This window comes from Gopherus flavomarginatus, chromosome 1, assembly GCF_025201925.1.
Source record: "Gopherus flavomarginatus isolate rGopFla2 chromosome 1, rGopFla2.mat.asm, whole genome shotgun sequence".
Classification (NCBI taxonomy): domain Eukaryota; kingdom Metazoa; phylum Chordata; order Testudines; family Testudinidae; genus Gopherus; species Gopherus flavomarginatus.
In genome coordinates, this window is record NC_066617.1 from 52209838 (window position 1) to 52222318 (window position 12481).

A 12481-nucleotide genomic window follows, 5' to 3' on the forward strand; every position below is an offset into this window, starting at 1 on the left:
CTTCAGAAGGACGAGGGACAGGTACTTACTTTAAAAAAAAATGGATACTGATAGCTGATCTCCTCCTAACTCAATCCACTCTACCCACTGCCCAAAGAAAGATAAACAGTGGAACTAACAAGATGTTTGTCACCATCGCAATGTACACTCTGCTTGTGTATTCTACCTCTTTCCCGATCCTGTGTCTGTCTGGTCTATTTTGACAATGTAGCCATTTCTTGTCTCGTCTTATATTTAGACTGCCTTTCATTCAGTGTTTTTACAGCGCCTAGCACAATGGGGTCCTGATCTGTGATGAGGCTCCCTACGTACTACAATAATACATTTAATAACAACAAGAACACCCAATTAACCTGCAAGTTTATTATTTTGTTAAAAACAAACTACAGCTGATATTCTGTTTTGTTCTTAAACCAGTGACATTTGTAGAAAATAAAATATGTGGCAAAATATGTCATTGGCCTGGCCTACTCTACGATTTTAGGTCGAATTTAGCAGCGTTACCTCGATTTAACCCTGGACCCATCCACATGATGAAACCCTTTTTCTCGACTTAAAGGGCTCTTTAAATCGATTTATTTACTCCACCTCCGACGAGGGGATTAGCGCTGAAATCAGTCTTGCCAGGTCGAATTTGAGAGAGTGTGGATGCAATTCGACAGTATTGGCCTCCGGGAGCTATCCCAGAGTGCTCCACTGAACTCAGATGCACTGGCCAGGTAGACAGGAAAAGGCCTGCAAACTTTTGAATTTCATTTCCTGTTTGGCCAGCTGATCAGCACAGGTGACCATGCAGAGCTCACCACATTAACAGGGCACATTGCCCGGCCCGTACTTTGTCTATGTCTATGTCGTCATCACTCTCGTCACTGCGCTGCCGTCGACTCCTCGCCTGGTTTTGCTTTTGCAGCTTCTGGTTCTGCATATACTGCAGGATAATGCACATGGTGTTTACAATGCTCATAATTGCCACGGTGATCTGAGCAGGCTCCATGATCCCAATGCTATGGCGTCTGCGCTGAAAAAAGGCGCAAAACAATTGTCTGCCATTGCTCTGATGGAGGGAGGGGAAACTGACGACATGGCTTACAGGGAATTAAAATCAACAAAAGGGATGGCTTTGCATCAAGGAGAAACACAAAGAACTGTCACACAGAATGGCCCCCTTAAGGATTGAACTCAAAACCCTGGGTTTAGCAGGCCGTTGATTTCACAAAACAAATCGGGTCAATTTCTTGTTTTGATCCACTCCATCTATCTTTTACATCTTAGGCTGGTGGCAGACAATGCAGTACAACTGCTAGCCATGGTCATCTCCTGGGTGCTCAGCAGAAGATGGGAATGACCTGGCTGAGTCACTCCCAGGTCTGCCAGGCGCCCGACTGACTTCGCCGAGGTCGGCTAAAAGAGCACCCAGGAATACGACGATGACGGCTACCAATCGTAATGCACCACCTGCTGCCAAAAGGCAATGAACTGCTGCTGTGTAGCAATGCAGTCCCACGTCTGCCAGCACCCAGGAGACGTACGGTGACGGTGAGATGAGCAGGCTCTATGCTTTCCATGGTATGTCATCTGCACAGGTAACCCAGGAAAAAAGGCACAAAACGATTGTCTGCTGTTGCTTTCATGGAGGGGAGGAGGGAGGGAGGGAGAGAGAGGGGGACCTGACGACATGCACCCAGAACCACCCGTGACACTGTTTTTGCCCGATCAGGCATTGGGATCTCAACCCAGAATTCCAATGGGCAGCAGAGACTGCGGGAACTGTGGGATAGTTACCCACAGTGCAACACTCTGGAAGTCGATGCTAGCCTTGCTACTGTGGACGCAGTCCGCCGACTTAATGCACTTACAGCATTTTGTGTGGGGACACACACAATCAACTGTATAAAAAACTGACTTCTATAAATTCGACCTAATTTCGTAGTGTAGACATACCCATTGTTTACTTAGTTACAGTACATATAATTCAGCAGAGGGAAGCTGGCTTTCTGCAAGGAGATATATTATTACTGACTTCATAAATTACAGAAAAAGAAAAACTCCAACCAGGAGATACTCAGGGAAAGGTAATTCATCCAATTCCCCTGTCACACTTGAGAAGCAAAACCCATGCCACTGCTCTTCCTCCATGCTTTCAGTACCTAGTTTATTGCAAAACTTTCCCCCCAGCAGCAGTCAGACTCAGAGAGGGAAAGGGGTGTCTTTTCTGAGCTCCCCAAATCTATTTTCTTCAGGCATAGTAAGGAAAATTTGTCACTCATTAGGGACAGACACCCAGTTTACAGGCTCTGATAGGATGATGATGTCTGTTGTATGAAATATCAAAATTCTCAGCCTGTGGTTTTAAATAGGAAATGAGGATCAAGTCTTGAAAAAAAATCTGTTTACAAGTAGAAAAAAAAAGCCTTTGACTGGGTTGAGTATATTTTTTTAAAAAAAAATTTACTGTAAAAATAAACTGGATTTGGCTGACTTTTTGCCAAAAAATAAGAATGATATTTGACAACAAAGCCAAAAACAGTTGCAAATGGAGATATGAGAAGTAATTTCTGTCTCTTCTCCACTGCGACATATTCATAGAACATTTATTAAGAATTAGATAAGTTCATGGAGGTTAGATCCATCAATGGCTGTTAGCCAACATGGTCACGGTAATTCCCATCCTTCAGGTCTACGTAAATCTCTGGTTGACAGAAGCTGGGACTGGAGAAAAAGGGATAGGTCACTGGATAATTGCCCTGTTCTATTCATTCCCTCTGAAGCATCTGGCACTGGCCAATGCTGGAAGACAGGATACTGGGATAATGGACCATTGGCTTGACCCAGTTTGGCCATTCTTACGTCTACTCTAGAAGAAAATTTCTGGACATTAGAGGCATACTGACATAGGATAATAAACTACTGATCATGTGTATTATACCTTCCTATCCAACCATTATCCTCTGATATATATAACCACAATTTAACTAAAATAATAAAGAAGTTCAGCACCATGTCAAGCTGCATATTCAACTTCAGAAATATAAGAATTCCCATATGCATTTTAGCAAAGTTTACAGCAACTGTTCACTCAATTTCCCCCTTTAAATGTACTAAAAATGAGCTGAAATATCAGTCCATTTAACACCTACCATATTTAGCTGTTAAATATTCCCTGATGCTCTCCAAAAATGAGGAAAAAAGCTAATGAATGTCAGCAACTATATCTTATCAAGAGAGAACCTATAAATATTGTAAAAGTGTTTTGTTTCCTGGGTTACATTATCTCCTTTGTATACTCTCAGGTTCTGTGACCAAGTTATTCTTGAAAATCAACCACCTGCTTGTCAAATTCAAGAAGGACAGAAAACTGAAGTATGACAGAAAGATACCTTTACTTGTGGCTAAGCACCCCAAGACAGAAGGGTTATTGGAAAGACATGCTACTTTCTTATTGTAATGTACACAAGAATAGCCATACTGGGTCAGACCAAAGGTCCATCTAGCCCAATATCCTGTCTTCTGACAGTGGCCAATGCCAGGTGCCCCAGAGGGAATGAACAGAACAGGTAATCCCCTGTTGCCCATTCCCAGCTCCTGGCAAACAGAGGCTAGGGACACCATCCCTGCCCATCCTGGCTAATAGCCATTGATGGACTTATCTATTTTTTTTCTTTTTTGAACCTATATTCCATAAAAACAACAAGGAGTGAAAATTACCATCTGAAGAAGGGTTTTTTTTTTTACCCACGAAAGCTTCTGCCCAAATAAATCTGTTAGTCTTCAAGGTGCCACCGGACTCCTTGTTGTTTTTGTGGATACAGACTAACACGGCTACCCCCTGATACTTGACATCTATTCCGACAGACTCCCAGTGAGTAAACAAGGATAAGGTCCTAATCCTACCACTGATTCACTGAGGTTCCATGCAGGTACAGCATTTCACCCACACACTGTCAACTGCAGGATCAGAGCAACATAATGCACAGATACAGCATCTTCTTCTCTGGATGGCTCGGACTCAAATAAAGGGCTTCCTTAATCCTTCCTGTCCTAGGTCCTTGAAATATGGAACATGTAATTTTTAAATTGTTCATTGGATTGGTGTACTGGGATACAGAGCTTTTCACCTTCAGTTCAAATCCAGTCTGGTTGGTAGTGACTGAAAGCTATTACCATCAGATAGTTGTTTTGTAGCCAATGTCACAGCAGAACTGCTGTGGAAGCATCAAGCATTTGGTCAGACACATGTTGCCACCATCATCACAGAAGCAACGGAGAGGCAAGACAGCACTTCTCAGAGATTAGCTGATGCAAGGGACAGGGTTACCGGTAGCGATGACTGGAATTTTTTCTCAAAAATATGACACAAGAGGAGGAAAAACTAACAGCACTATTCAACTTTTTCTACCAGCGTTAGTCACAGTGGTGATGTTGAAATCCTACACTGGTTCACCTGAAAGATGGTGCGACCTATGCTGTCCCTGCCATTGATCACTCCAGCAGAACCTCACTGTTATGCACATTAGTTAACAGTAAAACTGGAAATCCCTTCTCAGTGCTTATTTCCAATTTACCAACTCTCCACTGTATGTTATTTTCAAATAACTCATTTATAACTGTAATTCTTTGAAATTAGCCCAGATTACATTGTCCTTGAGTACCACTCCCAGTTTCTAGTTACGAAATATTTTAATTTTCTGTTCAAAAGTATAATTTATTCAGATGATTGTCTAACTCAAAATAAATTAATTAGCTTTTGTTAAAGTTTTAAAAAAATCAAAGAAAACTGAGCAGAGAACAAGCATTAAAAATGTCAGTTCAAAAAGACTTTTTTAATATTATTAATGTTTAAAATAAGTGTTTAGAATGCAATTATCTTCACTTTTTCAAAAAAAGTTTTATTTATTATATTATACTGTTTAGTGTCTGGATTTTATATAACTCATCATATTAAACTATTCACAATATATCCTGGCCACCCCTCTCTCTGCTGGAGTCCAATTAGCTCCAGTGAAATCACCAGTGCGAGCAAAGTGACCAAGATTCAGTGCCATCCAGATAAAGATTAGGAATACTCAATATTAAAGCTCATGTGCCATCACTCTTTCACTATTATGTATTGGTTTACTTCTTAGACTAACTAGGGCATATTATAAAAGCTTATCCACATCATATCTTTACCTAAGAGAAATTCTGTGAGTGCATTTGTGTATTCTTGACTATACATTGTCTGTAACAATGGCTATTATCAATTTTTCTTTTACTGTATTGCATTACACAGTTTTAAAAAATACTACAATCCCATTGTAGGCGTTTATTTGTAATAGTCACAAACTGCATTACTGTTTAATTAAATCCATAAAAAAGTTTTATATAAAATACACCACTTAGCACTATCCCACAGAATCAGTTTCCCAAAGAACGAGTTTACTGTTATTTTAAACTTGAAGACTGTACAGTGTACTGTAAAAATATGTTCTTTTAAATTCTAAAAAGCTAGTGATCCACACACTAAGTCTTACAAGCGCAATAAGAAAAAATTCAGCACAATACACCTTTCTGTTACAAAAAAGAAGGAAAAATAAAGCATCTCTTAAGAAAAGTAACATTTGAAGCAAAATACAAATTCAACTGGAGACTATGCTAAATGTTTTCAACTATTACAATTTTTAGTAAAAACATTAATATTTCAAGATCAAACACAGCAGACCCTTTTTCCTGGTATATTGTGCATAAAAAAGCATTCTCGTCTGCTTCAACGCTTTGTCTTTTTCATGGGCTTAAACCTGTCAAATTATTCCATTTGATTTCAGAGAATTCTCATATGGCAATCTATTTTATTTACTTTATCTTCAATAAAATGGTTCAGTGAGCATTAGCAACTATGAGACACAAGATTCATTCAGTCGTCTGGTGAAGGCGTCAATCTACATTAGACCTACTGTGCTGTGAGTTGCAGCTAGAAAGCTGGAGTGAGACAGGGCAACAGTGAATGAGTGAGCAAGGCCTAATAAAGCAGCAATGAAGAGAAAGAAAATTCTCCCTAGACACTACAATACACTGCTTATACAATTTGGGTGCCTAGTTCAACACACCAGTAGCTTCTTAATATAGCTGACAGCTAAAAAGGGGCTCTAGACTCTAACTTTATTTTACATGACAACTACAGTAATAGCCCTCTGTTCCCAAGCAAGCAACATTTAAAAAACCTGTATTCCAGTCAGTTAAAAATTACGAATTTGTGTCAGACACAGCAAGGAACTTTAAAAAAATTTAAGAATTTAAGATATCTATCATCTCTTCCATAACAATTTTATACAATTACTGGGACAACAGCATTTTTCAACATGCTTTCCCCTACAGATTTCTATGACATTTTAAATATAGCTATTGGATTAGATATAAACCACAAAATAATCAGTGTGTTTGAGCAACAACTCATTTCTGAAGATATCATTAAGGACTAATTCTAAAAACTGTAGGGCATCACTCCTAGATGCCATGAAAATGACTCCCAGAGCACAAACTTTGTAATAAGTGATGCAAGTTCATATTTGATATGGGCTGTAAAAAGCAGATTATTGTAATATTGCTCTTTCCAGCAAATCAGACCATTAAGAATGTACTTAATGTTCAGATGAATTGAAAAGTAGGCCAGGTAAAATCCATATTTTGCTACTTTGTATAATCATAGCAAAAATTTACTACCTAGTAGTTCCAGGCCACAAATTTGATTTTATAAATGTAAACTACTTTTGATTTTGACAAAAGAAAGTTGCCTTCGCTTTAAGATTCCATTAAAAATGTTTCAATAAGTTCCTAAAATATCAGTAATTTGCAGCTGACTACTATTATCTTGCACAGATAATTCAAAATGTTACAATAAATGGGTCCTTCTTTTATCTAAAAAAAGATTCTAACAAAAAGTAAAGTATTGTTTTTATGTTTCTATTCTTGCTTGGTAGCAATTCAAGTTTAGCTGCAGCCCACCCAATTATTTTTGGGGAAAGAAGTCCAACATTTTTCTTTTAGCATTATCCCTATTCCCCTCCCCTCCGATTATGATGTTATCACAGCAATCACATTCTGGCCAGGAATGTGGAATGTGTAGCTTCCTTTGAGGATATAATTAATGCCACTCCATAAACCAGCCGGAAGACTTGCTCATAATCCCCTGGAGACCAAAAGCTTCACACCTCTGTAATGCACCTGACCGCCAACAAATCATTAGTCCTTGCATAGCTTCCAACTCCAAGTCTATTGCAAGGGAACTACAAGCGATGTCCCTTCACCCCGGACATGCCAATATTATACTGTTTATGCTGAAAATGTAGAGACGGATAGTACTTGGTAAGGAAAGAGAGTCTAGAAATGCAAAGAATACAACACTGTATATGGGTTATACCGTCAGTTATGTAGTGTAATCAGTACTGTAGCTGAAATATAGTGCACTGCAATAGGAAATACCCCAATTTAGAAAGTTCCTTAAGTCTTTTTCTCAAAGCACCTTTTCAACTTAGAAGATCATGAAGCAGATGCAGCTGGACCCCAATGGCTCCTCCTGTTAAAATCAAAAGAAAGACTCACAAGAGGGATGGCACATTTAGACAAGCTGGATCAGCTCCCAGGTCAGGAATGGCTCACTGCAAGTACCTGCTGCCATAACATTATATGCCACTCAGTAGGTCATTCACCAAAAAAAGGGCACTACAACTCTGAATGGAGAGGCTATTCAAGGAGGAAAACGCAGTTCCTAAAGCAAAGGGTCCCTTCTGGGTTGATTTTCAATTACAGCACAAACTGGCATGAAAAAAAACCACACTGATACAGTGAGGCACTTTAAGAGGACAAACAAAAAGATATGGGAGATGTCTCAAAGAGCTTACAATCAAAATTCAGGTGCAAGATGGTAAAGTTGGGTTAACAAAGAGAGATGGTGGGATAAGGTTGAAGAAAGATTACGAGAGGGTGATTATTTGTTTAAAGCACGTGCACATTTTGGTGGGTCAATTAACCCTTTTTGTAAAGAAATCATGATTATTGCATCACTTCTAATGAGAATTATGTAAAAATCAAGCCTGAAGGAGGGATTTGAATGAAGTGACTTTTTGCATCAGAATTGGAAGGGAATCCCGTAAGCAAGAAACTGTGTACAACAAAAGACAAATAGATCATTCCTGATGCAAACTCAGGATCTCATGCACACCCAGTGTTAGATATTCTACAGTACACAACACTGTGCAATGCACCCATAAGCATTTTTGTGCAAAGGGAAGCCAGAGCTTGAAAACTAAGCTTTCAACTGTCATAGTTCTAAAGAAAGAGGTATGTTCCTTTGGGATGAAGAGGGAAAGTTGTGTAGCCACCCTGGTTTTTAAATCCAGTCTGAAAACTGAAGGCATTTTTTCCCAATTTTCCCCATTTTTGTCTAAATTTCAAAAATTTTCAACCACATATGCCGTTTTTCAGTTAAGTGGTTTGTTCAGAGGCAGCCACTACAAATACAATAAAAATTTACACCTAAGTAGGATGTCCTTCTGATGCTCATCTATTCTATCAGTATAAAGAAGCTGTGTTCTGTCCCTTACACACTCCAGAAATGTAAATGAGGAATGAAAGAACTTGCATTCAAAATTTACCATTCTTTCCTTTTTGAAAAACCACCTTAAGCCCTCCCACATTACTGCAAGAAATAAAAAACCTTTTACTGAAAAGCCAAATACATTTTGGCTTTCTGTACATAAAACAATTTTGTGTTGATTGTATTTAACTGCAAGTTATGGGCAAAAACAGACTGACCTCTGTTGGAAAGGAAACAGAATAATAGTTAGTTTCATCCATATGTGGTAGGACTGCCTTAAAGTCCAGACATTTTGGAATTTAACAAAATTATATTGCCAAAATATAATAGCTACACAAGTCAGTATTATTGCTTTTCTGGCATTACTTGGTGCAGAACACGGTAAATCTCCAGAAAAACAGCCTTTTTTTTTTTTTGGCTGAAATTGCTGTTGTTGGCTGACCAGATTGTAATTGCAGCATGCCAGTGTAACAAGTATATTCCTACCATAAACAAACAGTTCTCCAGAATATGGGACATTAACTATGGAGAAATTGACTAATACGCCTCTCACAAAGACATGTGGTTGGTAAATACAGAGAATTTTCCATCATCGCTTAGAAAGTAGAGTGTTTGATCTGCTTTGTGTCCTAAACTTTTCTGCACTGGATAGCATACACAGTAAAACAATAATAACAATAATAAAAATATCTTATACATGCAGGGCTACTTTTAAATGTGTAACATATGTAGATTCTACATTTCTGTGCCATACCCCAATCCTATGACTATGTTCATTATAAAGTGATGCACACTGTATCCTGATCTACTTGACTGTTAAAGCTTCATTTCTTGTACTATTTACCATGGGTGATACTACCATATTTGCCTACTCCTTTAGGCTTCAGCCCAGCACTTTATGCCACTGGGCATTGCTTGCCTGAATCAACAGGATGGGGACAGAGGGAAAGAAAGGAATTTCTCCTCCTCACCAGCCAATGGGTGAAGAGAGCAACAATGGCAGCACTGTCCCATTTTAGCCATCACTATGGAGACAAGCAGCACCAACATGACTGACTAGCTGATCTTCAAAAGAAGCAGACTCCAGCACTAAAAGGAAGGGGCAGGGCTATGATGGTGACATCACTTGCTGCTGCCCCCAACTGGACGAGTTTCATGTGACCAGATACAGTGTTCCATTGGCCACCTAGTTACTATAGTCACCATAAGACAAAGACCAAGGCAGAGATCCTGTTTTTTACCTCCTTCCTGTGCTTCTAAAATTTTTCCTCACCCACCTGCCCTCTCCTTCATTGAAGCAAGATTCAGGATATCTTTTTTATTTATCACAGATTCAGGGTTGGGTCGCTGTACAACTGCAAGGTGCAGGTGATGGTGGAAGTAGTGGGTGGGGAACACTGATGCTGTGGATCCCGTTACTGAGTTTAATGATGTGTATTTGTATCAGGTTCTTGATTATTATATTTGCTTCAGTTTGTTCGGGAGCTTCCAGTCAGTTTTTCACCCCCTTCCTGTAATAGCGTCATTACAGTTTCTAGGTTTGCCAACTGAGGGTGGCCATTAGTAGTTACAAAAGGATCAGTGAAAGAGTCAATTAGCATAGGGAGATGAATCCAAGACCTCCCAAAACTGGTGAGTTTGGGAACAAGAGAGGAAGGATTGTCCAGTGGTTAGGGCACCAGCCTAGGACTTGACGAACCTCATTTCAAGTCCCTGATCTGCCTCAGACTTCCCGTGTGACCTTGGACAGGTCACTTAAGTCTCTCTATGCCTCAGTGCCCTGCCTATAAAATGGAATGAATAGCACTTCCCTACCTTACAGGGGTGTTGAGAGGATACATATATGCTACTGGGTCTATTTCCTTTAATGGTGCTTTGACAAGGTGTGCCAGGGTGAGACAAAGAGGTCCAATGGGGAGGGAGTTAGAGAAGATCCTATTGGAGTCAAATTGTAAAGGCTCCTTTCTGTCAGGCACCAGTTGCTCTTTGTTTGGTATCTACAAATAAATTTGTTGGTCAACTAATAAAATTAACAGTGTATGTGTCTTCCTTTCACTGTGTCTACAGTAATACATATGCAACTAAAACAGAATGTCTTAAAAGAATTCCTTGTGGCAGTTCCAGACATAGGCAATTCTAAAAGAAACATGAGAGGTTTCATAATCTAATATTTGCATACCAATTCCCTTTGAATGCTTTTCCAGATCTACCTATCTCAGGGTCCTTATCTGGCCACCATTAATGAAGTGCCTCACAATCTTTAATGTATACACCCTTCCAGGATGCTTCTGAGGCAGGGAAGTACTATTATACCCGTTTTACAAGTGGTGAACTGAAGCACACAGAGACCAAGGGACAGATTTTAAAGGTAGTTAGGTACTGAAGATGCAGGTAAGCACTTCCAAAAATCCCACTAGGCACTTAGGTACCTAACATGCAATGATAATCCCACTAGGCACCTACCTGAATATTTTAGGCCCCTACAATATCTTAGAAACTGTCCCTAAATGATTTGCTCTATAGCTAACCATGGAATTGAATGTGGGTCTCCTAATCCAAAGGCTAGTGCCCTAGCTGCTGGACCCTCGGTCTGAGGCAGCTTGAGAGCACCAGTGCACAGGGTACACAAATCTCGCAATCAGAACATGTGAACTCATGGCCCTTGAATTCAAGGAGTAGTGTCTGTTCCCCAATGAATATAGGGCACAGGTATTTCAAGGAAGCTGTGATGTCCAAGCACAGGGATTCATTGTATTCACATACTAAAAATGTTTTTAAATATATATTTTAGTATAAAAGATTTTTCTGACCAAGACTGTTTAATTATCTTGTTGCTCAAACAGCTGGTGTCATGAAGCCATACACTGAAACTCCACTTTAACCTCTCAATAGCCAAGAGTATGCAACCAAACCTTAAAAGACAAAATCATTTTCTTCAATTATGGATGTATCATTTTGTTGGGATTTAGTGCACTCTAAACATTCTTTATTTAAAACAAAACTAAACCAATTGTACAATTCCACAAGTGTTGTTACACAAGGACTCATAGTAAATGCCATGTGTAATCAAAGCATCTCGTATGAAATAATATATTGCTTCTTGACAGAAATATCATAGAAATACAAAATAATTCTTTTTTTTCAGCTTCTTCCACAAAAGCTGTAGGACAAATGTGCCAGCTTTTATAACTGAAGCATCACTGTGGTTATTACTGCCAAAAAATCATTACTGATTCTTAATTTCTTTTAACCACATTCAGCTCTTCTTCAATCTTCCAAATGAATTGCTGAAAGATTTACATTTTGCAGCTGAGGTTTGTGGGGGAGAGAGAAGGCTGAAAATAAGAAAAAGGAGAGGGCGATGGGATATGAAGAGTGGGAAAGAGGGAGGCCATCCTTCCCTTCTTGCCACACTTTACAAGTCCTCTTGCTCAACAGTCTAGTCTTTATACAAGTAGTAATACTTCTCTGTGAATAATAGTAAGCAGCATGGGGTCAGCTGAACAAGGATTGGTAAACCAGGGACAGTGATGGTGGAGGGGGAAAAGTTACAAGCAACATCATTTACAGATTTTCAGTGTTCGAACTGTACTTACCTCCTTCTTCCAGGCCTTAAAAAGATTTCCTTATTTCAGCCTTGAACTGGAGTGGTGTCTGAGATCAATTCCAGCATCACTGGCCTGATAAAACAAAAGAAAACTATTTGTAGCTAATATTTATTTATCTATTATATGCAAAATGCACCGATTAACTTTATCACATTTTGTAACTAGTTCCAGATTTCCATGTGGTGATTAGTAAGAGGGTTGGTAGGAAAGCGATGGGGGATATTGTTTTCTGTTCTTCAGAAAGTTTGATAAAACACTATTGTATCAAAGGCTGTGCAAATTAAATGGGACGGTTCCCCTCCTC

General features: G+C 39.3%; 1 protein-coding gene across 11 annotated transcripts in view; it reads right to left on the reverse strand.

The window, feature by feature from the left end:
- FOXP2 (forkhead box P2) overlaps positions 1-12481 on the reverse strand; it is a 674789-nt gene that overhangs the window by 438335 nt on the left and 223973 nt on the right. For all 11 annotated transcript variants that reach the window (XM_050936167.1, XM_050936176.1, XM_050936175.1 and 8 more), the window contains one exon: positions 12166-12249. The gene's annotated coding sequence lies outside the window, so the exon portion shown is untranslated. The remainder of the gene's footprint in view (positions 1-12165; positions 12250-12481) is intronic.